This window comes from Pelobates fuscus, chromosome 5 (assembly GCF_036172605.1).
Source record: "Pelobates fuscus isolate aPelFus1 chromosome 5, aPelFus1.pri, whole genome shotgun sequence".
In the NCBI taxonomy this organism is placed as follows: domain Eukaryota; kingdom Metazoa; phylum Chordata; class Amphibia; order Anura; family Pelobatidae; genus Pelobates; species Pelobates fuscus.
This window is the reverse complement of record NC_086321.1, coordinates 49926700-49951941: the sequence shown is the minus strand read 5'-3', so window position 1 is coordinate 49951941 and position 25242 is coordinate 49926700.

Sequence of the window (25242 nt, the reverse complement as noted above, 5' to 3'; positions counted from 1 at the left end):
TCATGCCCTGTCATCACAAAACTATGGAAGACTATACAGTCCCTTGTCAGCCAAATAGGAAAGGTGGACATAGAATTCAAACCTGAGATATTCCTTTTACAACACATACCACGAGACCTTTCAAAATCCCTTCAATACCTCCTCTTCCATATAACCATGGCAGTACTAACAGCTATAGCCAAGATGTGGCTACAAAAGGATCCTCCATTATTGAACACAATTACCACACACCTCGACAACATTAGACTTTATGAATGCAAGGTCCGAGCACATAGAATGCCAAGGCAATTCTGGATAGATGCGTGGAGAATGTGGGACACGTACAGAAACCCTGTGAAATAGGGCACATAAATAAAATACAAAAGGTATAGGGTAAACCCTGGACACTAAACTGAAGAGCTAAATGAAAAAAAATACCGGGAATATGTGTTCCCCCCTCCTCCCCCCCCCCCCAACACTCCTACCTTCCACCCAGTATCCCCCCCCCCATAGTTTTCTTTGTTTTTGTTTTACTTTTTGTTTTTGTTAACAGAAAGGTTCTTTATATATATTAGGAAAACGGGTACAAACGGAATGACTATCATAAGCAGGAGGATATAGGGGGAACATTAATTTCCCAGTCTATTATACAGTGATGGCACCACAGACAATAGAGACAAAGTACACTGTACTTCAGGCAGTAAGACCATTGATACTAAGACTTCCATATGCGCCATTGGATCCTAACTGAAAAATGACGCAGCTCAGGGTTACACTAATACAATTACTCAAATTAGTAAGGACATGCTACTAGATTCAACTCGACATGTATTGTAAAGAACAATGGATTTGATGTATGCGCCTATGAAATTGGAAGATATAAGTAACTCTGAAATGTATGGATACTTTGAAATTATAACTGATTACTTATAACTGATTTGCTATAAGATAACTGTTGTGGTCATCAATATGTAAATTATTGTATGCATATTCCAACAATGTACATTTGTTGTTTGTACCTCATAAACTATAATAAAAAAAAATATATATATATTATAGTGTAAAAATATTTTGTTATTTTCTGAGTATAGATCTCTCTTAATGACTCTGTTTGGGGCCATCAGATCTGCATGCCCTGAACGTCCTTTTGCGCACTTTCTTCTATGCCAATGGGTAACAACAACAGGGGGTGGAGTTGAAGCTCTTTAAAATGATGTTTTGATTTCTGAATATATGTGTCTATAGTTTTATGGTGTTGAACAGGGTATGACATCTCATTGGGTCAGATGTTAATTAAATTACTCTGCTGCACAATACATAATTTTAAAATCACTCTTTAGTAGATATAGCCTCAATGAAAACATGCATGCAATAAATAGGCATTTTTTTCATTGGGGTTATATATATAAATCAATGTGCAAAAGCTGGAGATCTCTTGTCTGCAGCCTTTGCAAACCCTTCTAGCCGAACGCAGACTCTCTGTTTATGTCCAGTTACAGACTTCCCAATTTTGTAAGGCCTTAATTTATAATGTCATCCAAATGTGGCTCCAGAACCATGATATGAAAACCACTAAAAACTGCTATAAATGCTGGCATTTCAAATAGGGTTTTATTTTGCTATTTATACAAATATAATTATCACTGGGATAGTCTAAACAAAAATCTGCATTGATATCTTTTCACTGCATCTCTAATTGTCACTGAAATCATTGGCTTAATTTCTGGATCTATTATACTTACTGGAAGCAAGAGTTACTTAAAGTTACTGAATGAATCTATAATGCATATTGATTCTCAGTGCTATCATTATTGGACTTATTTCAAAATCCATACTACATACTGGAAGCTAAACATGTAATAGTAGCAATATGAATCAGAAAGGAACTTCTTCTAAGGAATATTTTACACTTACCAGATGTTTCCCCTTCAGATCTGTATGTTACAATGTAATTTTACACAATATGAAACTTACATTTGTAAAATATGCCATTTTTACTCGTGTTTTTTTTCCCTTGTTAAAATGTTATTTTCATTTAAAAAATATGAAAAAAATAAAATCAATGTAAATGTTGCCTGTAGGCATTGATGCAAATGTTGACTGTATTTAAAGGGACACTATAGTCACCAATACAACTTTGTTTTAATGAAGCAGTTTGAATGTACAGATCATGCCACTGCAGTCTTACTGCTCAATCTTCTGCTATTTAGAAGTTAAATGTTTATACAGCCCAAATCACACCTTCCTGCATGTGACTTACATAGCCTTCATAAACACTTCTTGTAAAGAGTCATCTAATGTTTACACTAATTTCATTGAAAATTTTATTTAATTTAGAATTTCATATATTCTGCTTTGTTAATAACTTGCTTGTCATTATTGTTCAATTTAGTCATATCTGACTGAAATTGAAAGTAATTTGTTTTCAAGCAGGCTCCGTCAGGCACCATCAGTGGAGGTTTGGGTAGGGCTGCTATAATCAGACACAAAGTGATTTAATTGAGCAGTGAGACCTGCATGGCATGGTCTATACATAGTTTTTGTGATGGGTTAAATTTATGGTTTGGGCAAAAGGGGTGATTATTATTGAGGGTACAGACATGTGGAGTGGAAATGATTATTTGCAATGTACTCACCTTTCTGTGATAAATAGAACTGCAGTGTGAATCACTCAGGGCTGTCCCTACAACTGCTGCAAAACATTTCCTATGTGAGAGGCTGTTAGTGAGCAGATGGGGAGTTATGTCTCCCACTTACTATCATGAATCACACACAGATACTGGGTCAGTAGAGATGTTGCGAACATAACATTTTCTGTTCGCAAACGGAGAACGTGAATTTCCGCAAATGTTCGCAAACGGGCGAACCGGGCGAACCGCCATAGACTTCAATAGGCAGGCGAATTTTAAAATCCACAGGGACTCTTTCTGGCCACAATAGTGATGGAAAAGCTGTTTCAAGGGGACTAACACCTGGACTGTGGCATGCTGGAGGGGGATCCATGGCAAAACTCCCATGGAAAATTACATAGTTGATGCAGAGTTTGGTTTTAATCCATAAAGGGCATAAATCACAGAACATTCCTAAATTGTTTGGAATAACGTGCTTTAAAACATCAGGTATGATGTTGTATCGATCAGGTAGTGTAAGGGTTACGCCCGCTTCACAGTGACAGACCAAACTCCCCGTTTAACGCACCGCAAACAACCGCAAACAGTCCATTTGCACAACCACAAACTCCCCATTTGCACAAGGTTGGATACCAAGCTAGCCATGTCATGTTCCTTGTCCTCACTGATGTCATTGAAGGTCTCTTCCTCCACCCAGCCACGTAAAACACCAAGGGTCCCCCAAAGGTGACAACAAGCCCCCTGGGACGCCTGCTGTGTTTGGTCTTCCACCTCCTCAAAGCCACCTTTCTCCTCTGACTCCTCTTCTTTAGACTCCTCTCTCTGCGTTGCCTCTCTCTGCGTTATTATAAGGTGTGTTAAGTAGTACTATTCCTATCAGTTTAATCCCTGTTACGTCCCCTATCAGGGGACATGTATATGGCATCGATTTAAGGAACCGGAAGATGGAAAAAGATGCTTGTTTGGTCCTCCTACTTCAAATTTGGGGCACTGCACGTGTAATCTAATGTGCCACCAGATAGGAGTGGTGTGTTAATTAGTACTATTGTTATCAGTTTAATTCCTGTCACGTCCCCCTCATCAGGCCTTTTTCATTCATCTTAATAAAGGTGAGGTCATCTAGACTTTTTTGACCTAGGCGACTTCTCTTCTCAGTGACAATACCTCCTGCTGCACTGAAGGTCCTTTCTGACAGGACACTTGAAGCGGGGTAGGTCAGAGGTTCTATCGCAAATTGGGATAGCTCGGGCCACAGGTCAAGCCTGCACACCCAGTAGTCAAGGGCTTCATCGCTCCTCAGAGTGTCGATATCTGCAGTTAAGGCGAGGTAGTCTGCTACCTGTCGGTCGAGTCGTTCTCTGAGGTTCTCTGAGCGAAGGACTTAAAAAGCTCTGCATGTCCTCCATCAACAACACGTCTGTAAAGCGTCCTGTCCTTGCCGGCGTGGTCGTGGGAGGAGGAGGATTACTTTCACCTCTTCCCGTGTTAGATTCCCGCTGTGACATCACCCTTATACGCTGTGTAAAGCATACTTTTAAATTTATTTTGGAACTGCTGCATCCTTTCTGACTTGCGGTAATTCGGTAACATTTCAGGCACTTTCTGCTTATACCGGGGTCTAGTAGCGTGGACACCCAGTACAGGTCGTTCTCCTTCAGCCTTTTTTTTATAAGAGGGTCCCTCAACAGGCACGACAGCATGATAGACCCCATTTGCACAAGGTTGGATGCCGAGCTACTCATGTCCCGTTTCTCGTCCTCAGTGATCTCACTGAAGGTTTGTTCTTCCCCCCAGCCACGTACAACATCACGGGTACCAGATAGGTGACAACGAGCACCCTGGGATGCCTGTTGTGGTTGGTCTTCCTCCTCCTCCTCTTCCTCACAATCCTCTTCCAGTGTTGCTGCAGGTCCAGCAAGCGATGCTGATAAGGCTGTTTCTGGTGGTGATGGTGACCACAACTCTTCCTCTTCCTCTTCACGCTCATCTACGGCCTGATCCAGCATTATTCGCAGGGCACGCTCCAGGAAGAAAACAAATGGTATGATGTCACTGATGGTGCCTTCGGTGCGACTGACTAGGTTTGTCACCTCCTCAAAAGGACGCATGAGCCTACAGGCATTGCGCATGAGCGTCCAGTAACGTGGCAAAACATTTCCCAGCTCCGCAGAGGCTATCCTAGCACCCCGGTCATACAAATACTCATTAACGGCTTTTTCTTGTTGGAGCAGGTGGTCGAACATTAGGAGTGTTGAATTCCAACGTGTCGGGCTGTTGCAAATCAAGCGCCTCACTGGCATGTTGTTTCGCTGCTGGATATCTGAAAACTGCGCCATGGCCGTGGAGGAACGCCTGAAATGGCCACACACCTTCCTGGCCTGCTTCAGGACGTCCTCTAAGCCTGGGTACTTATGCACAAAGCGTCAACTTGCCCAAATTCAATGCCGCCAACAAATTTCTTCAATGCCGCCAACAAATTTCACAAACCACTTTGCCGATCTCCAGTTGGTGCGGAGTCAGCCACTGATCCACCTGTGCGTTCAGGGTGGACAGGAGTGCTGGTCCGGTGTGACTCTGCTTTAAGGCAAGTCAACCCCAAGACGGCGTGACACTGCCGTATCCGGGATGTGGAATAGTACCTGGAGAGCTGGGGGTGCCGTTGATGTGGAGCAAGACGCAGCAGCAGAAGAGGACTCAGCCGAGGAGGTTATGGAAGAGGATGGAGTAGGAGGAGTAGAGGAGGTGGCAGCAGGCCTGCCTGCAAGTCGTGGCGGTGTCACCAACTCCTCTGCAGAGCAACGCATTCAATGCTTGGCAGCCGTCAGCAGGTTTACCCAATGCGCAGTGTAGGTGATATACATGCCCTGACCATGCTTTGCAGACCAGGCATCAGTGGTCAGATAGACCCTTGCCCCAACACTGTGTGCCAGACATGCCATTACTTCCTTTTGCACAATCGAGTACAGGTTGGGGATTGCCTTTGTGCAAAGAAATTTTGGCCGGGTACCTTCCACTGCGGTGTCCCAATAGCTACAAATTTTTGCAACGCCTCAGACTCCACCAGCTTGTATGATAAAACCTGATGGGCTAAGAGTTCAGACAAGCCAGCTGTCAGATGCCGGGCAAGGGGGTTACTTTGTGACATTGGCTTCTTATGCTCAAACATGTCCTTGACAGACACCTGAGTGTGGGCAGATGAGCAGGAACTGCTCAAGGCGAAAGACGGAGTGGCGGATGGTTGAGAGGGGGCAAGGAGGACAGCAGTGGTTGATGTGGCTGAAGATGCTGGACCAGGAGGAGGATGGCGGCTTTGAGTTTGTGTGCTGTTTGTACTCGTGTTGATCCCATAGGTGTTTGTGATGTGCGATCATGTGCCTTCGCAAAGCAGTTGTACCTAGGTGGGTGTTGGAATTCCCATGACTCAGTTTCTTTTGGCACAGGTTGCAAATGGCATCGCTGTTGTCAGAGGCAGACACACAAAAAAATGCCACACTGCTGAGCTCTGCAATGACGGCATTCTGGTGGTGGCAACAGCTGTCTGGCTGACCCCAGGTGCCGATGCATGTTGTCTGACTGTGCCACTAGCTCCTTGCGACGACCTCCCCCTGCTTCCAACTCGTCTCCTCCTCCTCTCTGTCTCCCCATCTGAACTTTCCCCCTGTTCTTCTTCTCTGCTAGCGGGCAGCCACGTGACATCAACAGACGCATTGTCATCATCAACCGCTTCACTTGTATCTGACAACTCAGCAAAGGAAGCAGCAGCAGGTACAACATCATCATCATCACACCATACGTCCATGTATGTAATGCTGCCTGACTGAGACATATCCCTGTTATCTACATCCTCTGGCAATAATGGTTGCGTATCACTCATTTCTTCCAACTGATGTGTAAATAACTCCTCTGACAGATCAAGTGAAGCGGCTGTGGTGCTAGTGTTGGTGGTGGCGGCAGGCAGGCAAGTGGTAACTTGAGAGGTGCCCGAAGCTAAGCTGGAGGAGGATGGTGCGTCAAGGTTCCGAGCGGAAGCTGTAGAAGATTGGGTGTCCTGTGTTAGCCAGTCAACTATATCCTCAGAACTTTTCAAGTTCAGGGTACGTGGCCTCTGAAAACTGGGCATTATTCTAGGGCAAAAGGGAATCACAGCACCACGACCATGACGGCCCCTGCGGGGTGGCCTGCCTCTGCCTGTCATTTTTTTTTCGATTAGTGGTACTATGCATGCAAGCTACTGTGACAACAGATATGAGTGGCACTGTGCACTGGCAGAAGTTGGCAGACTAGACGCTGTAGGCCTGACACACACTTGCAGACAACTAACTGCTATTCAATCTATTACAGTCAAAAAAATGTTTTTTTTTAAATGTACACTACTGTTACACCAGATATGAGTTGCACTGTGTGACACTGTGCCCTGGCAGGCCCTGAAACGCACACATGTGAAGGAAACTGACTGCTATTATTTCACAGTCAAAAAAGTGTTTTTTTTTTTTTTTTAAATGTACACTACTTTTACACCAGATATGAGTTGCACTGGTGTGACACTGTGCCCTGGCAGGCCCTGAAACGCACACGTGTGAAGGAAACTGACTGCTATTATATTACAGTCAAAAAAGTTTATTTTTTTTAAATGCAAGCTATTGTGACACCAGATATGAGTGGTGGCACTGGGCAAGTGGGCACAGTATACACTGTGAGCCTGACACACATGCTGGCAGGCAGGCAACTGAAATTAGATTACACAGGAAAAAAAAAGGAGACTGATGTTCTAGCCCTAAAAAGGGCGTTTTGGGGTGCTGTCCTTACAGCACAGATCAGATGAGTCCTTCAGGACTGTAGTGGACACTGAATACACTAGCCTAGATATCGATTTCCCTATTAAATCAGCAGCAGCTACACTGTCCCTCCTCTCACTAAGAATGCAGCTTCCGAATGAATATAAAATGAATGAGGTCCAGGAGGTGGGAGGGTCTGGGAGGGAAGGTCTGCTGCTGATTGGTTGGAATGTGTCTGCTGACTCTGAGGTACAGGGTCAATGTTTACTCAATGATGATGAATAGGGGGCGGACCGAACATCGCATATGTTCGCCCGCCGTGGCGAACGCGAACAAGCTATGTTCGCCAGGAACTATTCGCCAGCGAACTATTCGGGACATCTCTATGGGTCAGCACTCAGTGTTACCCCCACCACCACCCCTTGTAGCCATCCCTATAGGTGCTAATAACAAGTAAAGTAGGCTTCCTGAACTACAGGGGTTACTGTCTAATGCTTCCTGAACCAGCAAAACACTAGCCCCCCTAAGGTCCCAAAAGGTAGTCCATACCTAGTAACCACCCAAGTAATATTCATTTTTGTAGTGATTTCTAGCTTTACTTGAATGCAATATAATTCTATTGAAATAAGACTTCACATACAAGACTTCACGTACAAGAGTAAAATCTTCAAGCCAGGAGCATTGCTTGGACAACAATACCTCGGGCTGAAGCCCTAATCAAAACTAATACTCCCCTAATCCTTTCATGCTGCTCTTCATTTTTTTTCATGCTTGCTTTGTTTATGTTTATTGTATTTTTCCCACATTGTCAATGTTCTCTGTCATTGTCTTTCTTCACTCTACCATTTCTTCTAAATGTTTCCCCATTCCTCACACATGCTGACTACCCCTTTTTAAACATGTTCTCCCACGTCTTTTCCATGTACTCTTCCCCTTTTTTCTTTATTGCTTTTTACACTTCTGATAAATGTTCCATATACTTACTATCTACTTGTCCAGCCAGGCTCTCCAGCTTCTCCAAGCAGCTTGGACAAAATACATAGAAAGTGATGGTGTGCAGTGTAGTTCCTAAGGGAGCAGATTATGGAAGAAGTTAATGACATACCCCATGATATGTGTGAACGAGCAGTACAAAACTTCAGAGATCATCTCCAACAGTGTGTTGCTGCTAAGAACTGCCTTCTCGAATACCTTATTTTCAAAACTTAATGAATATAAAATGGTATTTACTTCTGAATTCTAAAATAAAAACAGTGTTTCTCTATATATCCAAGTTAAATTTTTATAACCCCTCAAAATTGCTTTATCGGTTCTGCTGCACCATGTATTTTTGTGTATCCTCCACCTATTTAACATTGTCACCAGTGCATTTTTCTTTAGAATAGTTTGTTTTATCAATAGTATAATTCCCAGAATATATTGTTGCTATTTCTTTATCACATGAATTTGTAAACTGAAATGTATTTTCCTTCTAAATAAACTATAATGTACAATTCAATTTTTTATTTTTTTTCCTGAGTCTCATTTATGTTGCATTTGCCTGTTAGGATATAACACCCTGATCATTATTCATTTCTTTATTCATTAACTCTCTGTAACTATGACAAAGATATTTTTTTTTTGTAGCTTTTGAAAAAGCAGTGTTAAAAATTGTGTGTATCTACAAAGCAGGTCTTTGTTCTAGAAGCAATTCATCATATTTATAATGTGTCACTTTGTGTTACTCTGTGTCATTTTATACTGTAACGTGACATGACACAATGTAATTAAACTAACACAATAAAATAGCTCATATTTAAGGAAAAGCAATATTTTCCAGATCAGATAATTACTGTGTTATCAGCACAGACTCAAGAGATTTGGTCTACAAAGAATTTTTATCATTTTGTACAACTCTAGCCCCAAGGGGATGGGCAGCATTCCAAGGTCATAGAAAACTTGAAAACTGCACTTTTTGTTTTAAATTTTCATACAGTTCCTCTTTAATCTCCACTCTAGTTTAGAGGTGCATTTCTGAGTAAGGGAGGTACATACTTACAAATTATACCAATGCATTTTTGCAATTATGTATGAAATCTTAGGACATTTATTTAGATTGATATTATGATATATACACGGGACCCTCAATTTAAAGGCAAGGTTGGGACGTACATATCCCAATTCTGTCAATGATTAGTGAATAATATGCACTCAAACCGCATCAGCCACCATATTAATTTAACCCTCTCCTGATAAAGATATTGCAAAGGAGACAGAAACAGATGCAGCCATTCCCTAACCATAACGCTTCTTTACCTAATTCAAGCAAATCATTTAACATAAAAAAAATTCAACTTTCTGGAGACATTAATTTAGACCGCTTAACATAGCTATGGTTACGACATGTCCAAAACACCTCAATTAAACATGTTATTAGAATTTTGACTGCTGTGATTAAAATTAAGTACGACTCTGAACATGCATGAATAATTGGTGGAACTAGATGATAAAATGATTTGGGCACAGAAAATAAATCTGGTTCATCAGATTCATGTCATCCCCAAAACTTTTTGATTCAAATGCAGTGAGTGTTTTGTTTCAGTTGTAGGTGTGTGCTATTAATATAATAATGAAGGACAATTTAGAGCCCCCTTACTATATTATTATATTAAACCCCAACCTCCATACATTGGTGGTAGGTGGGGGTAATTCAAATAATAAAGTCCATACTGATGGGCAGTGGTTGGGGCTACTAATATAATAAGGTGGGAGACTAAATGCTCTCCCAATCCCTATCAATTTACACCAGGTAGGGGCTATTTGTCTTTAACCACCCCACCTATGGGCTTTGAGCAGGTAGGTATAAAAACAAAGGGATTGGCAATGGTATTGTTCACCCCCCCCCCCCCCCCACACACACACACTCTCATGGGTTCCAATTAATTAAATAGGGGAATTGACATGCCATTTCCGACCCCCTACCCCCACCCCCACAAAACTGATCTATCCAGTGCCCAAGACAATAGCCACTCACAAAAAAAAATACCTACCCCATCATTTTAATAATAAGGAGGGAGGCAATTAATATAATACCTGTTAAACAAAAATCATACTTAACTTCAAAAGACTTCTTTATTGTTAATACTTATTTTTTTACAACCCCAAAAAGCCAAATAAAAAAGTATGATAAAATAAAAAAGTTTAAAGGAAAAATGTAATCCAAATGAGTTCTGTGACGGATGTAAATCAGAAAGCATCACAAGACCTTACCTAGCTTATTCTAATCAAAGCTTTGTGATGGGTGGGGGCTGTGAAAACAAATGGTTGTCCCCTTGATTATATTTTAATTGTCCACACCTGTTGCTCATGGATTGGGGCATGGGAACTTTAGCAAGTATATATTTTAATAAAACCCACAGTCATGGGTGGATGGTGACTTGTGACAGGTGTTGCCAGTGGTTTGCTAGAGATGGGGCAGGACTAGTCCAATAGATATGCTCCCATACGTGGCACGGTTGTTGGTGTATAAGGGCGGTATTAAATCTCCCTTAAATTGATATGTGGGTCATATTACTTTAACATAATGTGCCAGCTGGCTAGCAAGTGTTAGCCAGATGCAATACTTAAAAATCATGAAACAAACTACCCATTTTGCTTATGTAATAATGTGTTCATATGGCATTTCAGGGGTAGTGGGGTTTGCATAAATTGCAGATTGCCCAAAATGTAGACAAATCATATTTCAGTAAAGAAAAATAAAATAAAAAATGAAACAAACAACTAATACATACCAGGAAATGACTATAAGTGGCTTGATATAATATGCTCAAAATACCTCACTGCAAATGAAAGCAATCTATATCTGCCATATAAAAACCAACAATATGAATGTATGTATATAAAAACATCAAATGTATCACTTTAATAATTAAAACAAAAGCACACAATTTATTGGAAATTATTAAAAAAGAAAAAAAAAGAAATAATGTGAATTCATACATTTAAAACACATAACACACTCCCAAAATAACAGTAGAAGAAAAATGATTTAAAAAAAGACAATATATATAAAATATACATAAAATGATTCAAATATGTCACTAACCTTAATGCAATGACTTTAAAGAACCATTTAGTACCCATTCAAAATAATGTAATAATGATAGCTAAATTCCTTTTAAAAGGTGCTTAATACTGAATAAACATAGTGGCATTTAACTATGTAGTATATCTGATGTAAAACAGGCAGGTTCCTCATTTCAATATATTAGCAAGGATCATGCAACTATCAGATCATCCACTGGAAGAAACATATATCTTCCCATCCCATCAATGAGCTATCAAAAGTGACGAAAATGAGTGGCAGTTGGCCAGCGAGGAAGATTTCAGCCTGTTAGAGGAGCTTATGTGATAGCGGATATATTGATGCAATATATATATTTTTTTAATAGAATATGTTATGATGGACAAACATTATTGTAAATTATAATTAAATACACCAACATTAGTGCATTTTACGTTATGACACACCACTTGAAAAGCCAAATTAATTTTTTAATGAGAATATCGTCCTGTGTGGTCATAGTGGAAAACTCTATATTAATTATGATCAGGTGGGCTTTGTTCTAAACCAGCAGCCCCCCCCCCCCCCGGATAGCACAAAGATGTTTGGTTAATCTAATACATCAGATTAGATTAAACCGAACACCTTCTTTGCTCCTCTCTTTGGATGCAGAAAAGGCATTTGACAGTATTCATTGGTGCTTTTTAAGGGAGGTTATGTCGAGATTTAATATCCCAGAATCTTTCATCAGGGCTATGTTTGCATTATATAGTACCCCAATAGCAAGACAAGGGTTGAACAAGACAGGGTTGCCCACTGTCACCTCTTTTATTTATTTTGACAATAGAGCCCTTGGCTGAGGCTATAAGAAGAAAATTAAGATATTGATGGCATTGCAGTTGGAGACAAAGAACATAAGATTGGTCTAGTTGGGGATGACATTATGCTATCTTTTAAAAATCCAATGTCCTCAATTAAACTGCTAATGTCTATCTTTCAAAAATTTGGAAACATTTCTTATTACAGATTTAAAAAAAACTAACAAAACTCAAGCTCTTTCATTTTTTATACCATGGTATGAATTGGACATTTAAAAAAAAATTGGCTTCGATTGGAGAGATTTATATATTACATATTTGGGCATCAATCTATGCGAGAATCTGTCTAGAATGCATTCAAATAACTTGGGTAAAGCCTGGCCCACATTTAGATGGTGTAGTTTAGAAATTTCATGGTTTGGAAGAATAAATTTGGTCAAAATTAATATACTACAGACAATTCTATACTCTATTAGAGCCATTCCTCTCACCATTCCCCAATCTTTCTTTAGAAAAAATCACTCTGCTCTTTTGACATTCATTTGGAATAGGATATCGGCAAGAATCAAGTTATTCGTATTGCAAAAACCTAGAATTGGAGGAGGTATGGGTTTACCGGGTTTTATACAATACTACCATGCCACTAATGCTGCAAATGCAAGTAAATTTATTTTAAGAATTGGACACACTCCATGGTTTGACATGGAGGCGATTAAAATTCTTTCACATTAAATTAATAACATAATTTGTCTTCCTCCATCTCATAGACCAAATTTCATTAATATGTTTCCGTCAACCAATATTACAATAAAAGCATGGGACATCTTGTCTAAAAAAATAAACCCCAATAAAATTTGGCCTAAAGCAGCTCCTATTTCCATCTTGAAAAAAGACATTCCAGAATTAAACATTGACTATTGGACTACACATTCTATTTTCCGTATAACTGTTTTTTTTTTTACGTCAAACTTACCCCATTCATGCAATTAAAAGGAAAAATATATAATTCAGATCCCAGCAAAAGAGAACCACATGAATTTGCTATTCATATTTAATAGAAAATAACAGCCAAAAATGTTATTCAATGTTTGCTTGGGAAAGAGATTTAAAAAAAAGAATAGGACATTACAGACTGGTTTGCATGTGTGATGGCATTGAGGGGCATTACACAGTGTGTGGCGCATTTAGAGTCCCACTACAAAATCATTCATCGTTTGTATCTCACCCCCTCTAGATTATATAAATTTAAATGAACTAATTCGGATAAATGTTGGAGTAGGTGTGGATAAGTGGGCTCAGTGTGTCACATACTGTGGACGTGTCCCAAGGTGGGCTCACATTGGAAATCAGTTTATAAATTAATATATATAAATCACAGATTCAATCTCCCAGTTGACACCTGAAATTTGTCTATTTAAAAGAATTCAAAATCACCTTCCAAAACACCACAAAATAATGTTAGGCCATATTTTAATTGCAGCAACAACAACCATAGCCAGATATTGGATTGTATGCATTATGAACAAATCAGGGCTGGATGATGTACACAAGATATACTGTATTATCTAATGAGTGCCAAACGTACATTTAATAATAAACCTTAAATTTAGTTTGTGAAGAATACAATATTATTGCACAATCTAGTGGAATAAGGGTGAATATGATTTACATACACTATGGCCGAGTGATGGCCAAATATTCATACAGACAAACAATAAGGCTGAATGAGGGTCAATGTAAATTAAACAGACCTATGTATGGCCAAATGAGAGCCAGATATAAATAACAAACATCTGATAAGGTCAATTATAATTAAAATAGACATATAGTATGGCCAAAAAAGGGCAGATTACAACGTTATATGGCTACATATACTAAACTTATTACCATGTAGCCAAATGATGGCAGAATGCCATTTATTTTTTGGCAGATGTTCGATAAAGCCGAATATGATTTATATACGCTATGGCTGAGTAAGGGCCAAATATATCAATACAGACAAACGACATGCCTGAATGAGGACCAAATAAAATTTGATAAGTATTATATTGCCTTATATATAATATAGAATATATTATTATAGGCCACTTGAGGGCCTAATGTATATTAATACAGACATACGTATTGTCAAGTATGGCCAAATATGAATAAACGTATGAATGATATTGCCTAATACAATTAATGCAGACATGTCATTTGACCAAATGGGGGCAAAATAAAATATAGTTTACTTTCAGACAATATGGCGGTATAATTAACAACACTTATGGTATCATGGGGCCAAAAGAGGCCCGAATGCCATTGTTGGAGACATTCGGAACAGCTAAATGAGGGCTGAATTGATATAAGTTCATTGTGGCCAACCACGGGACGAATGTGAAACCAAATCTAAAAATACTGTAGGCCGAATGAGCTGACATGCCATTTCTAATAGTATATTAGGAATCGGCCGAATTAGAGTCAAATGTAATTATCCTTCTGAATATACAGCCAAATGAAGTGTGAAACTTGCCATGTGGGTGAACGTGAGCCAAAAATGAAATACTTGTGGTTGAGATGTGTGGGTGAATACTGACAGAATTCATGCAGCGTTGTATTGTGTCAGTGGCCCAGTGCTCCTTTGGCGTATGGGGAGGCTCAGTTGCTGTTGGCAGATGTCAGGAAGGTTCCAGATCCCTGCCGTGGACACATCACAAAAATCTGAGGAGGAAGCCCGATGCACCATTCTTTCCACTGTGGTGGGGCTAAGTCTAGCTAACCAGGATGTGGTGAGAACCCTGCTTTCTTGGCTGTCACCCGACTCCAACACACTCCGGGGCCCAGATCTCCTGTATGCCCCAGCAATTGTCTTTGGACCAAGGATTTGGTCTCTGTGTGTCTCATACCCTGGTCTGTCACTGTGTCACTCAGAGTTAGCCTGGGTGTCCCGCATGGTGTTTTAGTTTGTATCCCAGAGGAAACAGAAGGGGTGAGCGTCGGTGATGGGGACAAGTATCTGAGTAGGAGCTTGGAACCTTTCACAGCCGAGGATCCAGCCGCCACCATGCATGGAGAGATAAAGCTATGAGAATCATAGCAGGTGTAAGTATCAATCCGGCATGCAGGAATTGAACAATGATAGCCCAGGTAAAGGGGTTTTCTGAGGTTAAATAGCTAGGTAACCCCTCCCAAACTCCAGGCCGAAGCCTTAGCATATAAATATAAATATGGGGTAGCACTTGAGGATTTATAATGAAAAAAAATTATTAGAGATTAACGTTTCAGATTTAACACAAATCTGATGAAAGCCCTGTTAAAATATTTATTTTAAATATGAAATGTTGATGTCTAATAAAAGTTGCTCTATTAATAATAATATTATATTTGTCTACTGCTTTCTTAGACTAATTTATCATTAAAAAATTCCACGTTTTTCCCTTCAGTTGCTAATTCCATACCTAATGCTTTCCTGATGCTTTATGAATAATTTACTACTGTTTTGGTTTGTGTTGTCAGATAGCTGAAGATCACAGATTTTCTTCTTACAAAACAGCGATCAATAGGGAGTTACAATTACAACAGTTCACTGACCAGTTTTTTACAACTCATCTTGCTCTGTAGAATGGCTTTTCTGAAATATTTTTCCAGCTCAGACCGAGTACTCTTGCTAGGTCAGAAATATTGCTACAATCGCAACATTAAAACAGCAGCATTTAGGTTGTCACTCAAGTGAGATCTACACATCTCCATTAATTTCGTTCTTAACAAATACCTTGTTATTAAATATATATTATATCTCTATTATGTAAGCATGTTTGAGCAAGGTCCTCTTCAATCTATTATTCTTGTACGTTTTCTTGTAATTGTCCTATTTATAGTTAAATCTCCCCTCTCATAATATTGTTAAGCGCAACGGAATCTGTTGGCACTATATAAATGGCAATAATAATAATAATAATAATAATAATAATGTTCATGGTTGAGTAAATGTTTTAACTGTTCCATGTTAAATTTACATATGTATATATTTTTTGTAATATTATATTGTACCCTATTGTAACAATGGAATGTTTGTAGGCCCAGGACATACTTAAAAAGTAGAGAAATCTCAATGTAAAAGTTTACAATTCTGTAAAATATTTAATAAATAAATAAAAAAATATAAAAAGCCACAATATGAAAAACTCATAAGGTAATCTCTAAATATCAGTTATGTTGACAAGAGTGGAATGAAACTCCTGTAGATAGCACTTGAAGAAGTAAAAATGATCCAAGTTTATAATAAAACTACTCCCCATGACTAGTGCTTCTCTAAAACCAAAACTTAATTTATTATTAATTATTTCCCTTTAATGCATAGGTTCTTGACATACAATTATAAAACTGTCATCTATATACCCAGCATTTAGCCCCCCTGGTCTTGTAACTGTCTCGGTGCTGCCTAAAGCTAAAACATAAATATCCAAACAGAATGTACACAGCGGTCTTGTAAACATGTAAGTAATGCTTTTATTTAGCACATATTCCAAAAATCCAAGTTGACATTTCAGTCTAAGAGGACTTTATCAAGACTTGGTTTCACATATATATTTATATGACCAGTTTGTTACACAAGTTTCTTTTTTTCTGGATTCAATTGAATATATTCCACTTAATTCCCCTTGGAGTTTCTCTAATCACATCAACTTTCAGAAACTAGAACATCTTGTAAAGATATAGTTGAATTATTTAGCACATGGATCTATACATGAAAATTCTAAAAAGAAAAAAAAAAATAAGGCAATTCCCTCGAAATTAAGAGTTCATATTTATACCACTGTATTCAGAGATGTTACCACACTGTGCATTCTATTATTGGGTTTTAAGATAAATTATTTTCTGACCTTATCATGTGGATGACTGAGGGATTATAGAACCAAAACGGTGTGCATACATGGGGCAACTTATAACTAATAGTTAGATTGCACAATAAAAATATATATATATTTTTTGATTGATTGTAATTTTGGGATTCTTTAGTTGATTACAATGTTAAGACTAAACTTTAAAAAATTTAAAAAAATGTAATATGAACTTTTAATATTTAAACTAAAAACATGTTTAGTTTAAACATTTGATGATCTAAGTATTTTACTTATGATTTTCATGATCTTTATTTCAACTTTTGTAATGTTATTACATTATTTTCTATCATCGTTCTTTATGACATTTATTTTTATACTTTGATAATATCATGTCTCCCCTCAATCATCTACCTTACAAGCCCTAAGTGTTTTAGCTTCTCTTTGAACTTTAGACTTAACATTATCAGCATTTGCAGTACACTTTTCTGTGCCTTCTTCTTTTCCATTAGAGAGTGACCTTTTGCATTTACAGGTGAGTGACCAAAGGTGCTTACACTATTTAAAATGTGTGCACAACATTGATTCCTTCAGCTACACAGTAGTGTTCTATTTCAAAACCTTTTTTTTATCTAAATTTTTAGATGCTAAAATAACTTCAGAAAAGTCCTCACATTTATGATTAAACATTTTTTATTCCAGTAAAAAAAAAAAATTAACTTAATCATTTTCTGAATGGAAAGATTATTTTAAACTTTTAACAATGGTAAAAAAAAAAAAAAATATAATACGTTGTATAAGAGACAGAGCAAAGTGGAATATCATATATAGTAAAATGTCATCAATGATGAAACATTTCGACAGTTAATTTGAGAACGAGTCAGACAGGGAAGAAAATAACTGACATAGTTAACATAACTACAAATTTACATAATAATTCACGTAAAGCAAAAGTCAATCAGGCTGCTTGTACGGATCCAATGAAGGCCCCTTGCAGTTAGGCCAAAAATGCATTAAGTTGTAGGACAAATGTCAACTTTGATTTGAGTAGATGCCTGTAGGGGAACTTCTGCAGATGTCCCAAGGACACAATTACAGGCAAAATACACACTCAATGTATTTATTTTTATGTTGTTAAATTGTGTGGGTTAAACATGTTTTACCCAGCTTCCTTTTCTGGTCTGTCTTTTCTAATGGTATCTAGGATGATGGTATTAATTAATGGTGACACACATTTTGTTGACAAGGGCCTACCTTTTGTTAGGGTAACTCTCTCCATACTGAATACAAATTGGTTAGCTTGGATAAGCAGCTCTCATTTTTGTAAGTGCAATATATTACATCTATTACACTTTTTAAAGGCAATATTACCTTGTATGTTATATGCTTTTACATTTGTTTTGGTCCATATGAATTAGAACTATTCTAAGACAAAGAAAACCCTGATCCATGAATAGAGGTGTCTCTAATTAATGTTGATCTGCACATCCCAGTATTATAATATGAATTTTTGGAAAGAAAAAGTTTCACACCAGTGTTTTCTTGCAGCTATTGTTCTATTAGTTTTCTACTGTCTATACCATGCCTATACCATACATTATTTGATTCATAAAATATTTATTGGCATTTGGTAATGATTTAATCTACTATATTGTCTGTTGTCACTACTGAAACATGGTAGTCTACCTTATAAAGATTTTGGGGGGAGGGGAAATATGTATACAGCCCAGGGTTGAAGGTTCTGTACAGCATTTTAGCTGTTCCTAGAACTGTACTCTTACTCTTGACATCAATCTCAGGTGTCCCATCTAGAATATCCTGAAGCCACTCTTTAAACCTGGGACTACAGCTCATTTAACTTTCCACAAACAAATGGTATGTATATACCTATCTCATATATACTATATACCATATATGAGATAGATACATATAATTGCACATGTATCATGTGAGAGATATGAGATAAGATGAGATACAACATGAGAAAGTGGCCAAATACCTCAGACTGAAAGAAGAGCAGTAGTCCAAAGTTGGGAAAGTGGCTTCAGGAAATTCCATATCACACAGTAAGTATCAATAATGTGAGAGTACCATGAACCTAGATTGGAAAAAAAAAAGAACTGGAACTTCAATGTTGTACAAAAAAAACACACCACTCTCCAAACACCAGCAGGAGTCAGTGAAAAACAGGAGTTACTCTTTTTACACAATGGTCTGCAGGCAATATATGACTAGCATCAAACATCAATGACTGTCAAAGACACAGTCACAGAGAAGTCCCAAAAAGCAAAATGGACACATATGTCAATAAGGAGCACAGAGCTGCCCAATCACTGGATCTTAAATCTGCAAAGTCACCAAAAGCTTACAATCAGAAACCTACTGGGAGAAGGAAAGCAGCCAAGCTGGTACACAACTATTAAAACACATGTTCTTGTCAAAAATAGGACAGCAGAAATTAAAATACAAAACCAAAAAGTAATCTCACTATGTACAGTGGGTAGAAATCCCAAAGATCCAATCAAGCTTGATGATAAAGATTATATAAAGTGCAAATTACTATATGTAAGTCACATATCAAATAAATGAAAAAAGCAGAATAAAGAAAGCAATAAATGAGCCAAGAAACAATCACAGAGATGTATCCACCATGAGCAAAGTAGCATTGAGATATGTAGAATATATTTCAAGTCCTTATGAATGAATATTTTCGCTATTGAAAGGAACTTGGCCCTAATAGAATTTACATTGTACAAACCATCTCAAGATAGCATTACGTCTGTGTAGCTGCATAGCTAGTTGTCTGATTAAAGACAGGCAGTGATTGAGCAGGAATAAAGACCAATCATGTATCACAACATAGTGTATCAGGAAAATAGTTACAACACGTTGCCGTAATTTATTTTCTCTAGCCTATATGAGGAATTGCATATCCATTTTTGCAACAATTATAGTGAACAATTGATTGTTATTAAATTTCCCTTAATGAGAGATGGGACTACTATTTTATTTTATATTGCATTTAAATAAAGGACTTATGCTCTTAAAAACATTAATTTGTTGTGCATTGAGTTGTGTTACTGTACGTACCTGAACCAGTGGCCTCACCACAACCAAGGGAACTGGCCTCACTACAATTTGCATACATAGCTATTTTGCAAATGCATTAAAGAAACACTATGGGTTCAGGAATACAAACATGTATTCCTGACCATATTGTGTTTAAACCACCATTTAGGTTGTTTACCTCCCCTCGGCTTCCTAAGAAAGGATTTAAACATACCTTATTTCCAGCGCTGCCGTCCCTGCCGCAATCCGTCTCCTTGGTGACATCACCACATTTAGCAATTTTTAGCCAATCCGATTGGCTGAAATCGGCAATGGGCAAGACGGGGGCAGGGCTAAATGCTGTTTTGGCCAATCAGCACCTTCCCATAGAGATGCATCAACTTAATGCATCTCTACGAGGAAAGTTCAGTGTCTACATGCAGAGGGTGGAGACACTGAATGTCAGTGCTGCCTGCTGAGCAGCAGTGCCCAGGAAGCACCTCCAGTGGCCATTTGAGGAGTGACCACTTGGAGGTGTCCCTAGGGGCAATGTAAACACTGCCTTTTCTCTGAAAATGCAGTGTTTGCATGAAAATTCCTGAAGGGAATGATTATACTCACCAGAACAACTTAATAAAAATGTAGTTGTTCTGGTGACTAAACTGTCCCTTTAAAGTCTGGTGATCATATGTCAGTGTGCTCCTGTAGAACAATATTAGTATTTAAATATATACAATAAATATTGTACCTGGAGAAATGCGTGTTTTAATAATTTTTTTAAATGTTATTAAATTATGGTTTTATTTCAAAAAAGTGATTTTATTTATTATTTCTGATATTGACCCATAATATACAACCCTCAAAGTTCAGTGTACTTATTGTGTTGATTTCATTAGGCAGATAAAAAAAAAAACCTCTCCCACATTGCTCGATGTTTCCTCCTACTTTGGAAATTCAGGATCTCTGTAAAAAGTAGTGGAGATGAGATGCATCTCCCAAGTAAGAAGTTATTCCATTCTAACATGGTTTTTACTACTTACAATACGGGTGTACCAGGAAACACCTGGCACCGTAACCTCAACAATTACTGTATATCCTAACAGTAAAAAAAATAGTGCTATAATGTGAGTATTAGACAATAGTTTTGTGATTGATGAACAATGCAATTATATATTAATTTACAAAATAAATCCTTTCTTTTTCTTTTTTCACATTGTGCGTATGCATAAAATGTATGTTAAATGTATTCTGCAGAGTGTTTCTATGACACAGTTATATTGAAGTGCTCATATTAGAAAAATAAATAGTTTTGTTAGCAATCATGTGGTTAATCCATCCACTACCAACCTGTTTCTGAATAAAGTGCAAAAGACCTACAATGGGAATGTAGTTATTAAACAACATTTACAAAAATACATTCAATGATTTGGTGATAACATAGCATGCTGTTAAATATACACCACAGAAACCTAATAGAACAGAGCAATTTTCAACTTAATGTACCACACAAAGGTCTACCATATTATTAAATTATACAAAATATAATTTACTTCCATCTAAAAATGTTCTGTGTTGCTGCTACCTGTAAAACATTTCAAATAATAAGTGTTTTCATTGTAAATCAAAGTAAATGCCATTGTCTATCATGCTAATTGTAGCTGAATAAGCAATTAAATTGCTTCAAAGTTCACATGCATGCACACTCAGACAGAAACAAGATGAATATTTACAGCTTATGTTGCCTTTCAATCTTGGAATTATGGAGCATTATTTTGAATAAATAGACATATAACATTCCTATGCTGTAGTACTATGGAATCCAATGTATTATGTGCTTAATAATTTGTGTAAAATCACTGATAACTAATAAGATCTATTGGTCTTCTTCCTCAGCTAACACACAGAGGACCATGTATCTTAAGCTTTTAGATACATTGTCCCTTACTGTGCTAAACTATATTTTGGTTTATTGTTTTTACATTGTGTGATGTATTGATTTTATAACTGACATTGATGTGTATTAATTAGATATGAGTACAGATAGATATTTGTACAACAATGTATTGTTCACCATATGACTTGGGTGTGCATACTCTAATTTTATATTTATAAAGAAGATTTAAAGAACCTCTGCCTGTCAATAACATTTAAACCAATGTTCCATTGACCACATTCTTGCAATGTGGGTTTGTAAAATGCAGCCTGTATATAAATCAATTGCAAAAATGGAAAAGGAAACACACTCAATTCACTTAAGACAGGGTGCTTAGCTGAACCAAGGGCCAGCACAAGCCTAGAAGATAATAAATACCAGTATTAGAAAAAGGGTCCAGGCACTCCAATTTCTCCAGGCACCTTTATTAGAACATGTGGAACACTGCAATGTTCAAGCTTGACAAAGACTCCATTGGGAGTCGAAATGTTGCAGTGTTCCACATGTTCCAATAAAGGTGCCTGAAGACATTGGGGTGCCTGGACGCTTTTTCTAATACTGTATATACATCAATGGCTCTTTGTGCCAGTCCTCACATAGTCTAAAATCAATAACCACAATTTATCACACCAGCCAAAGTTTCCCCATCAATTTCCAGTGTTTTTGTCTTTAAATCCATCACAATTAGTCTTCTGTGTTTTGTCTAATAAAATTAAAAATTTAAGGATGTTTAGTGTATGGATATGTAATGAGTTGTGCATTCTTTTTTGAATCTTTCTGAATATGTAATGTACTAGACTAACTGTAAAACAGCATTTAAACTGCACAATTTCTTCCAATCATCTTTTGTCTGATTTCAACACCTGCATCCTGTTTAGTTTTAGTGAGGACCACAAAAAAAGCTACTAACTTTACAATTCCTGTAAAAGTTAAACCAGCATGCACTACAAATTCTATAATTTGTCGAGAGTTAAACGTTTTTTATGTTTATCAACATCTATCCTTGTGGTATAATAACACCTACACAATACTTGCAATCATTTTGTCACCATAGACATTTTATCTAGTTTCCTCCCCCATTTGTACTGATTGACGTGAAATTAACATAAGACATAAATAATCAGAGAGCATACCAGCATGGCTGGTGCAGATTTAAGCTATATTCCTGTATTGTTGGCTTAACACGCCAGTTGATGCAATTAGCAGATATGCCAAGCATTGGGCTGAGTCACAGGCTTTTTTAAGAAGATGTTTCTACACAGAACAGGGGAATGCCACCAGGGACATAAAAGAACTATAACTACAGATCAGACTGTCATGATTATTGTGTTTAAATAACCCATTTATGGAAACAGAAGATTTTTTATAATGTACATGTATCTCATAGTACATTTTGATATCATTTTTACATTAAATCCATTCCAAGAAAATCTCACTAGTCCTTGCCACTAGGTTTTATTAAAGGGATACTCCATTGCTCAAATAAAAAAATAAACAAAACCACTGTTTAGTAGATATACCCCCAAAAGACAAGATGCATGTTTTAAATAATGCATTTTGTTATGTCTAAAAACCTATTGCAAAACCTTCATTTCTCTTGCCTGCAGCTTTTGCAAGCCCTCCCCTACTAGCCCCACCCAAACTTTCTGTGACTTTCCTATTACAGACTTCCCATTGCAGCTCGATGAGAAGTATTTGCAAGGCAGGTGCTCTGGGCAATTGCTGCCTTTTGAGCATAGCTCCACTGAGTTAGCCAAACCAAGAACTAACACGACTTGTTGTCTGACTGAAAGCCCGGGGCTTGTACCCAGATTAATTTATAAAAGTCTAATTTTCTACTGAAATCTGCACTTTTTGCAAAATGAAAAATACAGGTCACAGCAAGCTAAAGTGCTCTGGGGGTCAGGAGTGTCCTTTAATTACAACAAAAAGTGGTGGGTTGGTTCCCCGAGTGCACCAATGGACAAGCCTCTACTGTTAAACATCTGCATTGTACTTTTTTAGATTCTTCTATTGTTAACTAAAGTCAATATATACTTAAAGGAACACTATAGTCACCTAAACCACTTCATCTCAACAAAGTGGTCTGGGTGCAGTGTCCCTGTCTTTTTAACCCTGCAGTGTAAAAAATTGTCATGGAAGGCGGGGAGGGAAACAACACCAAGGGTGCCACAGCGTTGGTAAAAAGGTAAGTAAACTTTTTTTTTTTGTTATGGCAAACTGAGGAGACCTATGTAAAGCTGGCGACAGGGACACTAAAGTTTTAGGAATACAAATTTGTATTGATAACACTATAGTGTTTCTTTAACCCCTTAAGACCGGAGGGTGTACTATTACGTCCTTTTTAAAGCGGCTCTAAACACCGCAGGGTGTAATAGTACGCCCTCCGTTTTTTTTTCACTTACCCGGTCGCCGGCGATCCCACGCCGGCGATCGCGGTTGGGGGGACTCCCAGGGAGCCCCCAGCGGCACGTCTGCCCTCTTCAGCCCCCCCGGGCCATGTGAGAGTGAGGTCCTTGCGAGGACCTCACAATCACATGGCCGGGATAGCTGGCTGCAGCAATGCCAGCAGGGGGACTAACTGTAATGACAGTTAGTCCCCCTGCTGGCTGAAAATCAAATTAAAATAAGTTAAATAAGTGTAAAAATATATAAATATATACTTAGAACTAGTGTTGTCGCGAACCCGAAATTTTCGGTTCGAACGCGAACTTCCGCAAATGTTAGCGAACCAGCGAACCGCGCGAACCGCCATTGACTTCAATGGGCAGGCGAATTTTAAAACCAACAGGGACTCTTTCTGGCCACAATAGTGATGGAAAAGTTGTTTCAAGGGGACTAACACCTGGACTGTGGCATGCCAGAGGGGGATCCATGGCAAAACTCCCATGGAAAATTGCACAGTTGATGCAGAGTCTGCTTTTAATCCATAAAGGGCAGAAATCACCTAACATTGACACCTGTCCTCAAAGCCCAGCCCTGATACACACTGACACAGAGCAGAATAGAGACTGTTCCCCCTACATAGGGTCACTTGGCAGATATGGATTGACACCTGTCCTCAAAACCCCTGATACACACTGACAGAGCAGAATAGGGACTGTTCCTCCTACATAGGGTCACTTGGCAGATATGGATTGACACCTGTCCTCAAAACCCCTGATACACACTGACACAGAGCAGAATAGAGACTGTTC